Below are 13,424 nucleotides of genomic sequence, written 5' to 3'. Positions count from 1 at the left end.
CGGGGAGCAGGGACGGGGCAGAGGGGGGCTGGTGCTGCTGAGAGAGCTGCAGAAATGGGGCTTCTTGGGATCTGGGCCCAGGAGACGAGGGAGGGCAGCAGGGCCCCTGAAGGGAGGGGCATGCAGTGGAGCAGTGGACACTCAGGGAGGAGAGGGATGTGGTCAGGGGTGGAGTGTGGACAGTTACGGGAGCTGGGAAGTGTGGGTGGTACAGAGCGGCCCCACTCGCCACGACTAGAGAAAGCTGCATGCAGCAATGAAGACCCAGGGAGGGCAGCAAAAAGTAAGTGAACAGTATAGTGTTTGCACACAACCCCCGCATACATGCCTGCACACTGTGAGTCATCTCTGCATTTCTTAAAATCTTAATACAACGTACACGTTGTATGGACAGTTGCTGGAGCACAGAAAATTCAAGTTTTGCCTTTTGGAACTTTCTGGAATTTTGCGGGTATATTTATGATTCAGTTAGTCGAATTCAATGATGAGAAACCCATAGATATGAGCACCAACTGCATATTAACACCACTGAACTATATACTTAAAAATGGTGAAGATGGTCAATTTTGTTTTGCGTGGCTTTTTTTCTCACCATGCACACAAACCAAAAAAAAAAAAAAAAAAGCAAAAACAAAAATTCTTAGAGGCCACTGCGATTAAGCACCTTTTGCTCTTACCCTTGGGGATCAAATCTATTATCTTTTTTTTTCCTGCACATTTTCCCCAGGCATTAGTTAATTGAACCTCAGAGCCACAGACTGTCAGGGATCACTACATAAACTTGCTTTATGTGTGTTCTGTTTAAAGACACCTAATTCATGTATATTCAACAATATACTGTTAGTTCACTCACAGTCAACAGCACTGTAACTGCAGCCTGAGCAAATCATACCTGACACGGTTTTCTCCCTAAGATACATCATAGCTTTTATTTAGGACACCGTACATTGATTTAACCCTACACGTTGGGACCATTTTAAAAGCAAAATTACTCCTCCCCTCAAAACAGAATTAACCAGAAATGTAAAAATGTGACTCTAAATAGTCTTTGAAAAGGATACTTGCTACAGTACAAGAGAAGGAACAAGAAGGCAGCACCCAACCTTGTCTGACCTCAGCCGGGAATGTGCATTAGGTGACTCAAATTTTTTGCCATGAGCATTGACTTTGGAGTTAGAAATTTTAGCAAGTAGGCAAGCTTGCAAATTGCAAAATCCACAAATCAAGGACAATTGACTGTTCTGGGAATGGGTCCAACAAGAGGTGTTCAAGACCCTTTAAACCTTCCTGAAAGGAGGTGAAAATGAGATCTAAGAAGAATATCCCAAGATCGTGAGCAGAAAACGCATGATAAAGGTTTCAGTTCTCCCCAGAGGAACACAATGCAAGCCCAACACAGTTTTTCACGGAAATTGAAAGGCTGGTTTTAAAATGTATATGGGAATGCAAAGCGTCAAGAAAAACCAGGATCCTCCTGAGGAAGCCACAATTGCGTCAGACATTATAGACTGCTGTATGTATGCTCTCTCAATTAATCCTTATGGCAAAAGAGTCATTCCCTGTTTTACATATGAGAACACTGAGGTTTGCAGAGGTTAGTGACTCACCCAGGGCACACAGGAGGGGCAGGTGGCACCTCCAACACCCTGGTGAGTTCCATATTTCTCACTCACTCACACACACAGACAACACACTCACACGTACACTTACACACACACACTCACTCACACACACACGGAGATGGGGGGGCACCAGCTCACACCCGTTGGGGCTTGTGTGCTGTGATTAGTTACTCAGTCGTGTCTGACTCTTTGCAACCCCATGGACTGTATCCCTCCAGGTTCCTCTGTCCATGGGATTCTCCAGGCAAGAATACTAGAGTGGGTTTCCTTGCCCTCCTCCAAGGGATCTCTCTGACCCAGAGATCGAACCCAGGTCTCCTGCATTGTAGGTGGATTCTTTAACATCTGAGCCGCCAGCGAACCCCTTGAGCCCCTTCATTTTAGACCGGAAGCTACAGGAAAAGCGAGTCTGGACCAACCTTGGGGCAGATTTGGGCCTCTAGCCCAGCGTCGGTCCTGGTTCAGTGGGTCTCCGCGGGCTGTCGAGGTCTCAGCGTGATGTGGTCTGCATCCTCCTTGATCTTTCATCGCTTTTCTGATGTATTTTGTTGTGGTCAAGTTCCTTTAACTGCTCTGCCCTTCAATTTCTGTAAAATGGAAAGAATCATTCCTAAACCCATGGGTGGTTTGAAGATTAAATTAAATAACACTGAGATCACAGTGTCTGAACCTGGAGAAGCATTCAACAAATGTCAAGAACTAGTATCATTTATCATTTAAATGCATCATTTAGAACCACGATTGTGTAAGACATTATAGATGGCTGTACATATGCCCTTTCAGTTAATCCTTACAACAAAGGAGTCATTCCCTGTTATACACATGAGAACACTGAGGTTTGCAGAGGTTAGTGACTCACCCGGGGCACACAGTAGCAGCAGGTGCACTTGCAACATGGTGGTGAGTTCTCCTTGGATTCTGCTTTTTTGCCATCTTCTTCTCCTCACAGGAGCTGTCAATCAAGTGTAGCCGTGTGAAGCGCGTTGCCCTTGCTTTGGCCCATGGAGGCATTCTGCTGTCTGTCCTCCACTCTGTTTTGTCTGTGTGTCGGGACTTACCCTGTATAGCTCTTTATTCTTGCCTTTTTAATTTAACATTATAATGTTAGCACATTTCAAAATATTTAAAAAACGCAGGCATGCCTCATTTTATTGCATTCCACTTTGTTGCACTTTGCAGATATTGTACTTTTTACAGATAAATATTTTAGAAAACTGACAAATAAATATAGGGAAAAAAAAACCCCACTGATGAAGACTTATTTCTTCCCCCAGTGCATTGAGTGGGTGACCTTGAGACAGTCAGTTGTAATTTTTGAGACAGTTATTAATTTTTGATCAAGAGAAACATGATCTTTGGTGGCTCTGCTTGTCTTCCCAGGTGGTTCAGAGGTAAAGAACCAGCCTGTCAATACAGGAGATGTAAGAAATGTGGGTTAGATCTCTGGGTCAGGAAGATCCCCTGGAGGAGAGCATGGAAACCCACTCTAGTGTTCTTGCTTGGTGAATCCCCATGGACAGAGGAGCCTGGCAGGCTACACTCCATGGGGTCACAAGGAGTTAGACACTACTGAAGCGACTTAGCGCACACGTGGGCCTGTGAATGTTGGCGCAGGGGTAGGTCAGTGTGACCTCCACCCCAGGATGCGGAGCAGTCCTGCACCCCCCTCCCCCGTGACTCCTCTGTTGCCCCAGCAGGCACCCCACCCTCACCTTAGCAACCACTCATCTGTTCTCCATGACTGGGGTTTTATCTTTGTGAGAGGAAAAGCACAAAGTTTTTCACAATCTGGACTTTGCCTATTGCTTTAACAAATCATTTGTTTTTATCTTAATCTTGTTTTGTTTATTTTTGTTCAAAACTTGGTCCAATGTCATTTCTCTGGAAAACACCCTTTGACCTCTCTCACTGTCATCTGGTTCACATACTTTCTGGCTCAGACAGTGAAGAATCCTCCTGCAATGCAGAAGACGTGGGTTTGATTCCTGGGTCATGAAGATCCCCTGGAGAAGGAAATGGCAGCCCACTCCAGTATTCATGCCTGGAGAATTCCATGGACTGAGGAGCCTGATGGGCTACAGTCCATGGGGTGGCAAAGAGTTGGACATGACTAAGCGTATTAGTCAATACACTTTTCTCTGGGCTTCCATAATTTCTGTGCATATTTCTAATCTCTCAAATGTTTTTTGGATTCTTGGTGGCACACCCTGTGGGATCTTAGTTCCTCAACCAGGGATTGAACCCAGTCCCTTTGCAGTGAGAACTCAGAGTCCAAACCACTGGATAGCCAGGGAATTCCCTACCATTATCAGTTTTAATCTCTGTTAGAGTTCAAGTTTCTTGAGGGCAGAGATTATGCCTATTCCAATTTGTTTCTCAACTGCCTATTAAATATGCATGTATAAATATATAACGTGCAATTACTTATTATTTGATTCATAGATAAGTAACTAAGAGAGATGCTGAAGAGGGTGACCAGGATTCTCCTAAGACTGGGTGATAAGTAACTAAGAGAGATGCTGAAGAGGGTGACCTGGATTCTCCTAAGACTGGGTGTCTGGTTGCTGGAGTTGAGAAAAAACAAAAGGGACAGCATGTAGTCACTTTGAAATGTAAGAATTTGAGAAAGCTTCTTAGAAAAAAAAATCAGGTTCCATATTTGTTAGCTATTGCAACCCCACACACATGCTCAGGTATTCCAGGACAAGTGTTTTAGCAAATATCACTGTACATGGTGACAGGAGCTAGAGGAGTTGGCTCAGGAGAGAGGACCATCTTTCTAGTTCTAGAGAGGGGCTTGGCATCACTGCCAAAGTCAGTGGGACTAGGTAGTGGGGCTCCAGACCCCTGACCTCAGTTTTAGTCAGAGTTCTGCTTTCATTTCAATTTGAAGAAGGATTTTTACTGCTTAAAAAAATAAAAGCTGGGAGCATCGCAACCTTAGACCAAATAGCAATGCAGCCCACGTCCAGGCTGATTTGCCAGCTTCCCCAAGACACATTTCCACTGAGGCTTTCTTCAATTAGGCCCTTTTTTCTGGCATTTGATGCTATTCACAGTCAGAATCCACTCTTGTCACACTTGCTTGAGTTTCTGCCATGTTCTAGAAACTCTCATTTGTTTGAATAGTTCTCTGGTGGGTCATTCTGGGAAGGTGCTTTCAGCCAAGTCCTGAAACTCCCTCATCAGGCGACAGGCACATCATCTCCCTCAGATTCCTGCAGTGAGAACCCTGCTCCATGGATAATTGTGTTAGCAATCAATAATCCTTTCACTGAGACTGATTATTTTTATTTATTTATAGAGTTCATTGTGCAGCACGAAATGATGAGACTTCTAAATAACAGAAATAATACCACCTTGATTCCAAAATCAAGTTTGGGATTAGTGTTATAATTTAGTAGTGTGCTAAGAAATCTCAATAACCTCAGATATGCAGATGACATCACCCTTATGGCAGAAAGTGAAGAGGAACTAAAAAGCCTCTTGATGAAAGTGAAAGAGGAGAGTGAAAAAGTTGGCTTAAAGCTCAATATTCAGAAAACGAAGATCATGGCATCTGGCCCCATCATTTCATGGCAAATAGATGGGGAACAGTGGAAACAGTGTCAGACTTTATTTTGGGGGGCTCCAAAATCACTGCAGATGGTGACTGCAGCCATGAAATTAAAAGATGCTTACTCCTTGGAAGGAAAGTTATGACCAACCTAGATAGCATATTAAAAAACAGAGACATTACTTTGCCAACAAAGGTCCATCTATCAAGGCTATGGTTTTTTCGAGTGGTCATGTATGGATGTGAGAGTTGGACTGTGAAGAAAGCTGGGTGATGAAGAATTGATGCTTTTGAACTGTAGTGTTAGAGAAGACTCTTGAGAGTCCTTGGACTGCAAGGAGATCCAACCAGTCCACCCTAAAGGAGATCAGTCCTGGGTGTTCATTGGAAGGACTGATGTTAAAGCTGAAACTCCAGTACTTTGGCCACCTGATGTGAAGAGCTGACTCATTGGAAAAGACTATGATGCTGGGAGGGATTGGGGGCAGGAGGAGAAAGGGACGACCGAGGATGAGATGGCTGGGTGGCATCACCGACTCGATAGACATGAGTTTGAGTGAACTCTGGGAGTTGGTGATGGACAGGGAGGCCTGGCGTGCTGCGATTCATGGGGTTGCAAAGAGTCGGACACGACTGAGCGACTGGACTGAACTGAACTGAACTGAAGTGATGATGAACTCGTCATGTCTTTAACCATAGTGTCTTATTCCAAATGAGAGGAGTGGCAGGTGATGGCCTCAAGGGGAGGGTGATGATGGGATGGGAGGACGGGTTTGGGAGCAGGAGCTCTGGATGAGGAGGAAGAGCAGGTTCCATGGGTTCCTCGGGAGAGGCACCCCAGCAGGAAGACTCCGGATGTAGAGCAGGTCTGAGTGATGACAAGACCCAGGAGGAGACACTGCTGGGAGGCAGGTGACTGCGTGCAGTAAGGTCAGTGGAGCCGAGGTCAGCTCTCCCGTAGCTGGTCAGATGGGTGACGAGGGGGCTGTGTGGGCCAATGGCTTTCTCCCCCGCCGGGGTGAATCTCTCAGGCTGTAATCGTATCCACCAGTGCCACTTCCTTCTTCGTGTTGTTCTTCCTGGAGTCCCTCTGCCTCAGTCCTCCTCTGGCCACTCACCTGTCCACTTTTCGTTCCCACACTTCGTGGATTCAGTCTCATCTGCTACTGTTTCCAGCTGATCTTTATCCTTGGGGAATTAGACCTTTAAAAATACAACTCTGTGGTCATTTGAATGAGGCTTGGGGAGGAGAGGAGATAAAACATGCATTCAATCTGTCATATTCCCCCCTTTATTTTCAGTATCGTTAGGCTGAAGGAAAGTGATGACACTAAATAGTGAGACAAAATGGGAGACCCCCTAACTTTTTCAGGGGTGGTGGGTTACTCCTCCTTGTTAGAGGTCACTGATTTCTTGTTTTGAAGACAGATTGTAGAGACCACTCTGGTGGCCTAGGGATTAGGAACATGTGCTTCCACTGCTGAGGGCACAGGTTTGATCCCTGGTCAGGGAACTAAGATCCCAAAAGATGTGTGGCATGGAAAAAAAAAAAAGCGAAAAAAAAAAAAAAGCAGATTCTGAAGAATTGAGATGGACGGAACAAATGTCACAAATGAGATGAGACCAGTCAATGAGGACTCTCTAGACAGGAAATGACTTTAATTATAATTCACTTTGATTATAATTCACTCCTTGTCTTGATGGAAACTCACTACTTACAAAAAAATGATATTGGGAAGAATCTCTCTTCCTTTTTATTATTACTTAATAGTTTATTTTCCATACTTTCCTTCTGATTAACACAAAAGGTGTTAATTACTAAATACTTAGCTTCCTCCTCAGCTACCGCCAGCAGCTGGACTGCACGTGGCATGCTTCCTTTGTAGACATGGGGCTCCTGTAGACTTGAAGCACTGCTCAGCTGCTTCCAGGAGATGGATAGTGTACACTTCGAGGACTTCTCTAAGCTCTGGAGGAGTGTGAAGTTTGGAACCATCTTCTGTGGTAGAATGAGAAATTTAGAAAAGAGCACATTTGCAAAAGAAGCTTTGGCTTTGGCTGGGTGATATTTTTTACCTCCATACACCTTCCAGATCAGAACTGGTATTTTGTATCTGTTATATGGATTATATAACACCCAACTGTGTCAACTAAAACAAAAGATTAGAGTTGCCCTGAAGGATTGGGATGAAATTTTAAAATTTCAGCAACATTTGATAAATGCACAACATTTTGAGGCAGCTTATATTTTTAGGAAGCTACGACTAGACAGAGCATTTCACTTTACAGCAATGCTTAAATTCCTGTCATACAGAATGAAGAAAAAATTTAACGAGCTGAAATTACTGAAGAATTTAAGGACCCAAATGATTGTATAATGAAACTTATCACTTATGATGTATTAGAGGAAATGATGAATGTTCATGACCATTATCAGAGAACAAAACATGTAACTTCAGCTGATAAGTCCAATCTAGAAAAATCCCTCAACTTGATAAAGGATAATTTTTTTAATAATATCAAGAACATAGCTTTGGAGCATCAGCAGTAGCACAAAGACAGAAAGAATCCACCCTTAAAACTGAAAGTTAAAGATGGAGAAGAAAAGAGGGAGAGAAATTCACAACAATCAGAGAGATGTGAAAGGGCAGCATCATTAGTGAAAATAAAATCAAAGGCCTTTTCAGTTGTTACTGAGGCATCGAAGTCAAAAAGGCACCGTCAGGTCAAAGTTGACTGTTCTGACTCTGATTCTGCACCCAGTCAAGTACAAACCAAAGCAACTAGGAAAAGAAAAAACAAAGAAATGTTGAAACCAGCAGGAAGTGAAGTATCTTCCAGAGCCAGAGGTGACACGCATAAGGAAGATAAATCTTTAAGTCTGAGTATGCCTGTGGTTATAGAAGAGGATGAGGAGAACAAAAGTTTTAGTGAAACAGAGTTCACTGCACCTAAGAGGAGAAGAAAACAGAGAACAAAAAGCCTGGTGTAGAGTACTTAATATTGAAGTCTCTGACAGAAAAAATTTATACAGGTTCATCTCTACCAATATTTTTGGACACCCTATGCAAAGAGCTGACTCATTAGAAAGACCTTGAGGTTGGGAAAGACTGAAGGCAGGAGGAGAAGGGGATGACAGAGGAGATGGTTGGATGGCATCACTGACTCAATGCACATGGATTTGAGCAATTTCTGGGAGATGGTGAAGGACAGGGAGGACTGGCATGCTGCAGTCGATGGAGTTGCAAAGAGTTAGACACGACTGAGCGACTGAACAGCAACAACTACCATTTTTCTAGATTCCACATGACCCAGCAATCCTACTCCTGGGCATATACATGGAGAAAACCATGATTCTAAAACATGCATGCACCTCAGTGCTTATTGTAGCACTATATACAGTAGCCAGAACATGGGAGCAACCTGTGTCCATCAACAGAGGAACGGATAGAAAAGATGCGGCACATATATGCACATGGAATATTATTCAGCCATAACAAGGAATGAGATTTTGCCATTTGCAGAGGCAGATCCTCTGGTGGCTCAGATGGTATAGAATCTGCCTGCAATGCAGGAGACCTGGGTTCAATCCCTGGGTTGGGAAGATCCCCTGGAGGAGGGCATGGAAACCACTCCAGTATTCTTGCCTGGAGAATCCTCATGGACAGAGAAGTCTGGAGGGCTGCAGTCCATGGGGTCACAAGGAGTTGGACACGACTGAGCGACTAAGCATAGCACAGAGATGTGGATGAACCTAGGGACTGTATACAGAGTGAAGTAAGAAAGAGAAAACCAAATATTGTACATTAACACACATGTGTGTAATCATGACTATATTTTGAAGATAGGGTGTGAAGCACTTGATAAAATTTGCTTCAGATGTGAAATGAAAGCTTATTGGGCAGAGTTCAAATAGAAAATATTTCTGTTTAACAGTAAAATGTGTCCAAGTACTGGTTACCTATTATATTAAAGTAAGCTATTTGTATTGTTAACTTGGTTATAATAAAATAATAGCATTAAGTTGTAAAAATAAAAAATACTTAGCTTCCCTGATAGCCCAGTTGGTAAAGAATCCAACTGCAAGGCAGAATATCCCAGTTCGATTCCTGCGTTGAAAAGATTGCCTGGAGAAGAGAAAGGCTGCTGCTGCTGAAGTTGCTTCAGTCGTGTCTGACTCTGTGAGATCCCATAGACGGCAGCCCACCAGGCTCCCTCGTCCATGGGATTCTCCAGGCAAGAACACTGGAGTGGATTGCCATTTCCTTCTCCAATACATGAAAGTGAAAAGTGAAAGTGAAGTCGCTCAGTTGTGTCCGACTCTTCACGACCCCATGGACTGTAGCCTACCAGGCTCCTCCGTCCATGGGATTTTCCAGGCAAGAGTACTGGAGTGGGGTGCCATTGCCTTCTCCAGGGAAAGGCTACCCACTCCAGTATTCTGGCCTGGAGAATTCCATGGAGTTTTTAGTCCATGGGGTCACAAACTGAGTTTGTGGACATAACTGAGCAACTTTCACTTAGGATACAAGAAGTAAAATCCTGTGACGCTCAGCTCAGTTTAAGATCAGTTTTGACTGTTTAGAAAAAGTGATCTCATACAGGCAGCCACAGGAAAATTCATTTCACTGAGAATTACAGAAACAATTAACTGTTGTTTCAGCTCCCATCACAGGTCAGCTAAAGGAATGAGCCTGTCCTGAGTGAGTGTTCAGTGTGGTGGCCAGATGAGCATTATTCTTCACGTAGATGAATACTGCACCAAAATGAAGCTCCGTTCTCTTCAGGAAACACTGATTGAATTGTTGCAGGTTCTATGTCTGCACTGATGAAACAAAGATGAATGAACGGGTCCCTCAAGCCCTTGAGGTCAAGGGGAATGTGGAGACGTGATGACGAGTGGGCGATAGGCTTCCTGTGGCAGCACAGGCGCCCACGATCGCCCTGATGGAGGCCGTGCACGGGCCCTCCTGCACACCCATCCGCAGAGAGCTGCCGGTCAGATGTTGTCTAGACATGGCGCCACTTCTCTGCTTTCTCGGAACACTCTCTCCCCGAGAAGCTCCTGCCGGTGGCTGCTGCTCATCTCCTGCCCCAGCACCCCCCACCATGCCCTGTGTCTTATCTCTGGGGCAGGGACTGGGTGCTTTCCCAGGTGGGAGATGAGCTGGGATGGGGCCAGCGGCTGCTTTTCTCAGCTGGTCTGGACTTTTTCTTTCTCTTTGACACCAAACAGACCCATCAGGAAGAACCAGCCTCTGCTCTGGCCTCCTTATGGTCCAGGCTCCTTTATCTCATCGCCCATCTGCCCGGAGGTTGCCTCCCTGCTCCACACACCAGCCATTGTGGTCCTCTTTTTATCCAAATCTCCTCATTCGTGTACTCAGAACTCTGGAGGGCGGTGGGGAGCTGCCTCTCGCTCGCAGTCAAAGCCCCCATCCTCACAGGCAGCCGTGGTCTGATCTCCAAGGCTGGCACTTCCGGTGTATCTCCATCTTGCTACAGGGCTTCCCTGGTGGCTCAGACAGTAAAGAATCTGCTCGCAATGCAGGAGATCCAGGTTCGATTCCTGGGTTGGGAAGATCCCCTGGAAGAGGGCATGACAACCCACTCCAGTATTCTTGCCTGGTGAATCCCCATGGGCAGAGGAGCCTGGTGGACTCAGTCCATACATTGCCAAGAGTCAGACACAATTAAGCGACTGAGCAGCACACATCTTGCTATGTTGGATTAGCCTGTGGGGTGAACCAGGAGAGAAGGCTCCCACCGCATTATTGCTGGTTGGTGGGGGCATCCCACTCACATATCCAGTGGTTTTCAGGACAGTTTTCAGGGGCAGGAGGCAGCCTGAGACCTCCTCTGGCAGAGGGAGGTCCGAAGAGGGACCCGGAGTGGGGGCTCTGTGTTCCCAGTAGTTCTGAACCAGACAGGACAAAATCACACACATGTCTCTTGTTAGTGCCAGAGGGTGTTCTTGGGAAACCACAAGCATTTCTTCAAACCCTCAAAATAACCCTGCAGGACTAGGTGGTGGATTCCCATTGTACATGCGGGGAAATCAAGGCTCAGAGGTGTCATATTACCTGACTCAGCCCCAGGGCTTGGAGAGGCCAGTTTCTGAACAGATCTGTCGGCCCCCGTTTACTCTGCAGCACCAGGCTATCCTCTCCCAGCAAGTTGGGGGTCTCATACAAGGACCCTCTCCTCAAAAGAGGACCTCAGGCATTTGTCAGGCTGCAGAGCTCAAATACAGAACGTGGATGTCTCCTCTTTTGTGTTCTTATCCACATTTTCTTATCTATATTCTCCTTATGTTCGATCCATCAAATGGAAATATCCCTTCAGGAAGAATCCTGCTGTTGTCTGGGTGGACTAGATGCCGGTGAGAAGAAAATTTAAAGTTCAGTTCAGTTCAGTCGCTCAGTCATGTCCGACTCTCTGCGACCCCATGAACCTCAGCTCCCCAGGCCTCCCTGTCCATCACCAACTTTAACGCCATCCAACCATCTCATCCTCTATCGGCCCCTTCTCCTCCTGACTTCAATCTTTCTCAGCATCAGGGTCTTTTCAAATGAGTCAGTTCTTTGCATCAGGTGGCCAAAGTATTGGAGTTTCAGCTTCAACATCAGTCCTTCCAATGAACACCCAGGACTGATCTCCTTTAGGATGGACTGACTGGATCTCCTTGCAGTCCAAAGGACCCTCAAGAGTCTTCTCCAACACCACAATTCAAAAGCATCAATTCTTCAGTGCTCAGCTTTCTTTATAGTCTAACTCTGACATCCATACATGACCACTGGAAAAACCATAACCTTGACTAGATGGACCTTTGTTGACAAAGTAATGTCTCTGCTTTTCAATATGCTATCTAGGTTGGTCATAACTTTCCTTCCAAGGAGTAAGCGTCTTTTAATTTCATGGCTGCAATCACCATCTGCAGAGCCCAGATAAATAAAGTCAGCCACTGTTTCCACTGTTTCCCCATCTATTTGCCATGAAGTGATGGGACCAGATGCCATGATCTTCGTTTTCTGAATGTTGAACTTTAAGCCAACTTTTTCACTCTCCTCTTTCACTTTCATCAAGAGGCTCTTTAGTTCTTCTTCACTTTTCTGCCATACGCATGCAAAACTGACAGCTGTACTGGAGCGTGTCGACCCCAGCTGCTTCATGACGGCTGGTTGTTTCAGCCCTGAAGGTCCGTCCCACACTGGGACTTCTGACACTGACTGATTTTTCTAGCCCCGTTGATGGGCTAGAGAACGTCCTCGCGTGAGTTTCAGCAGGTAGTACTCACAGGATCTGGTTAGAGAAGATGGTGATTAGGAAGATGCACATATTGCACCAGGAAGGTGTGTGTGTGACCCAGTCAGTGGTGAGACAGCTTCAGAGTCCAGGCTGAACCCGGAACTCACCTGGCTAGTGGAACTGCTGGGCTCGTACAGGACCCTGCCTTAGGCAAAACCCTTGATGTCACGTACTACACGTCCTGGGCAATTAGCACAGACTTCAATATCACCATGGAGAGGAGGTTTCCTGTAACAGTTGCTTTTATCAGATCACCTGGGGACTCTGGGAAATAGTGATACAAATCTGGTTAGTACCTGACACGTAGAACAGTGCTAGAGGATGATACAAACCAGATGGCGCTAGTGGTAAAGAACCCGCCTGCCAATGCAGGAAACATAAGAGATGTGGGTGGGTTTGATCCCTGGGTGGGGAAGATCCCCTGGAGGAGGAAATGGCAACCCACTCCATTGGCAACCCACTCCATTGGCAACTCCATTGCCATTGGAAATGGCAACCCTCTCCAACCCATTCGTGCCTGGAGAATACCCATGGACAGAGAAACCTAGAGGGCTACTATTCATGGAGTTGCAAAGAGTCAGATACAACTGAAGCCAGCAGCCTGGGGGCCTGAGGAGCCTTGAGAAGCCCCCTCCATTTTAACATGGTGGTGATGGAACCCATGGCGTGATCCTAGAACCCACAGTGTTGACCCTGGGCCATCACGGGTGAATTTTGGCAGCTGCTGTCTGTTTGAAAGACCTGACTCACATAATAGATGATCAATATTTTTAACAATATGAGTATAATTATTTTCATTGTTCTTAGAGACAAACCAGAATCCTCTCAAAAACACGATTGGGTGGAGCAGCTCCTTCATCTGGGGCTGTATGTGAGACAGGGGGTCTGTGGCGGGTGGGGCGGGGGCAGCATCATGCTCAGAGCACTGAGACCCCCAG

At 45.6% G+C, this 13,424-nt stretch overlaps 1 pseudogene; it reads left to right on the top strand.

Annotated features, from left to right (window-relative positions):
* Nucleotides 1-2,516: 2,516 nt before the first annotated feature.
* LOC138446786 (snRNA-activating protein complex subunit 1 pseudogene) lies at nucleotides 2,517-8,170 on the top strand (annotated as a pseudogene).
* The last annotated feature ends 5,254 nt before the right edge of the window (nucleotides 8,171-13,424 follow it).

The sequence above is a fragment of the Ovis canadensis genome, chromosome 10 (assembly GCF_042477335.2).
Source record: "Ovis canadensis isolate MfBH-ARS-UI-01 breed Bighorn chromosome 10, ARS-UI_OviCan_v2, whole genome shotgun sequence".
NCBI lineage: Eukaryota > Metazoa > Chordata > Mammalia > Artiodactyla > Bovidae > Ovis > Ovis canadensis.
This window is presented reverse-complemented; position numbering and strand designations above follow the sequence as displayed.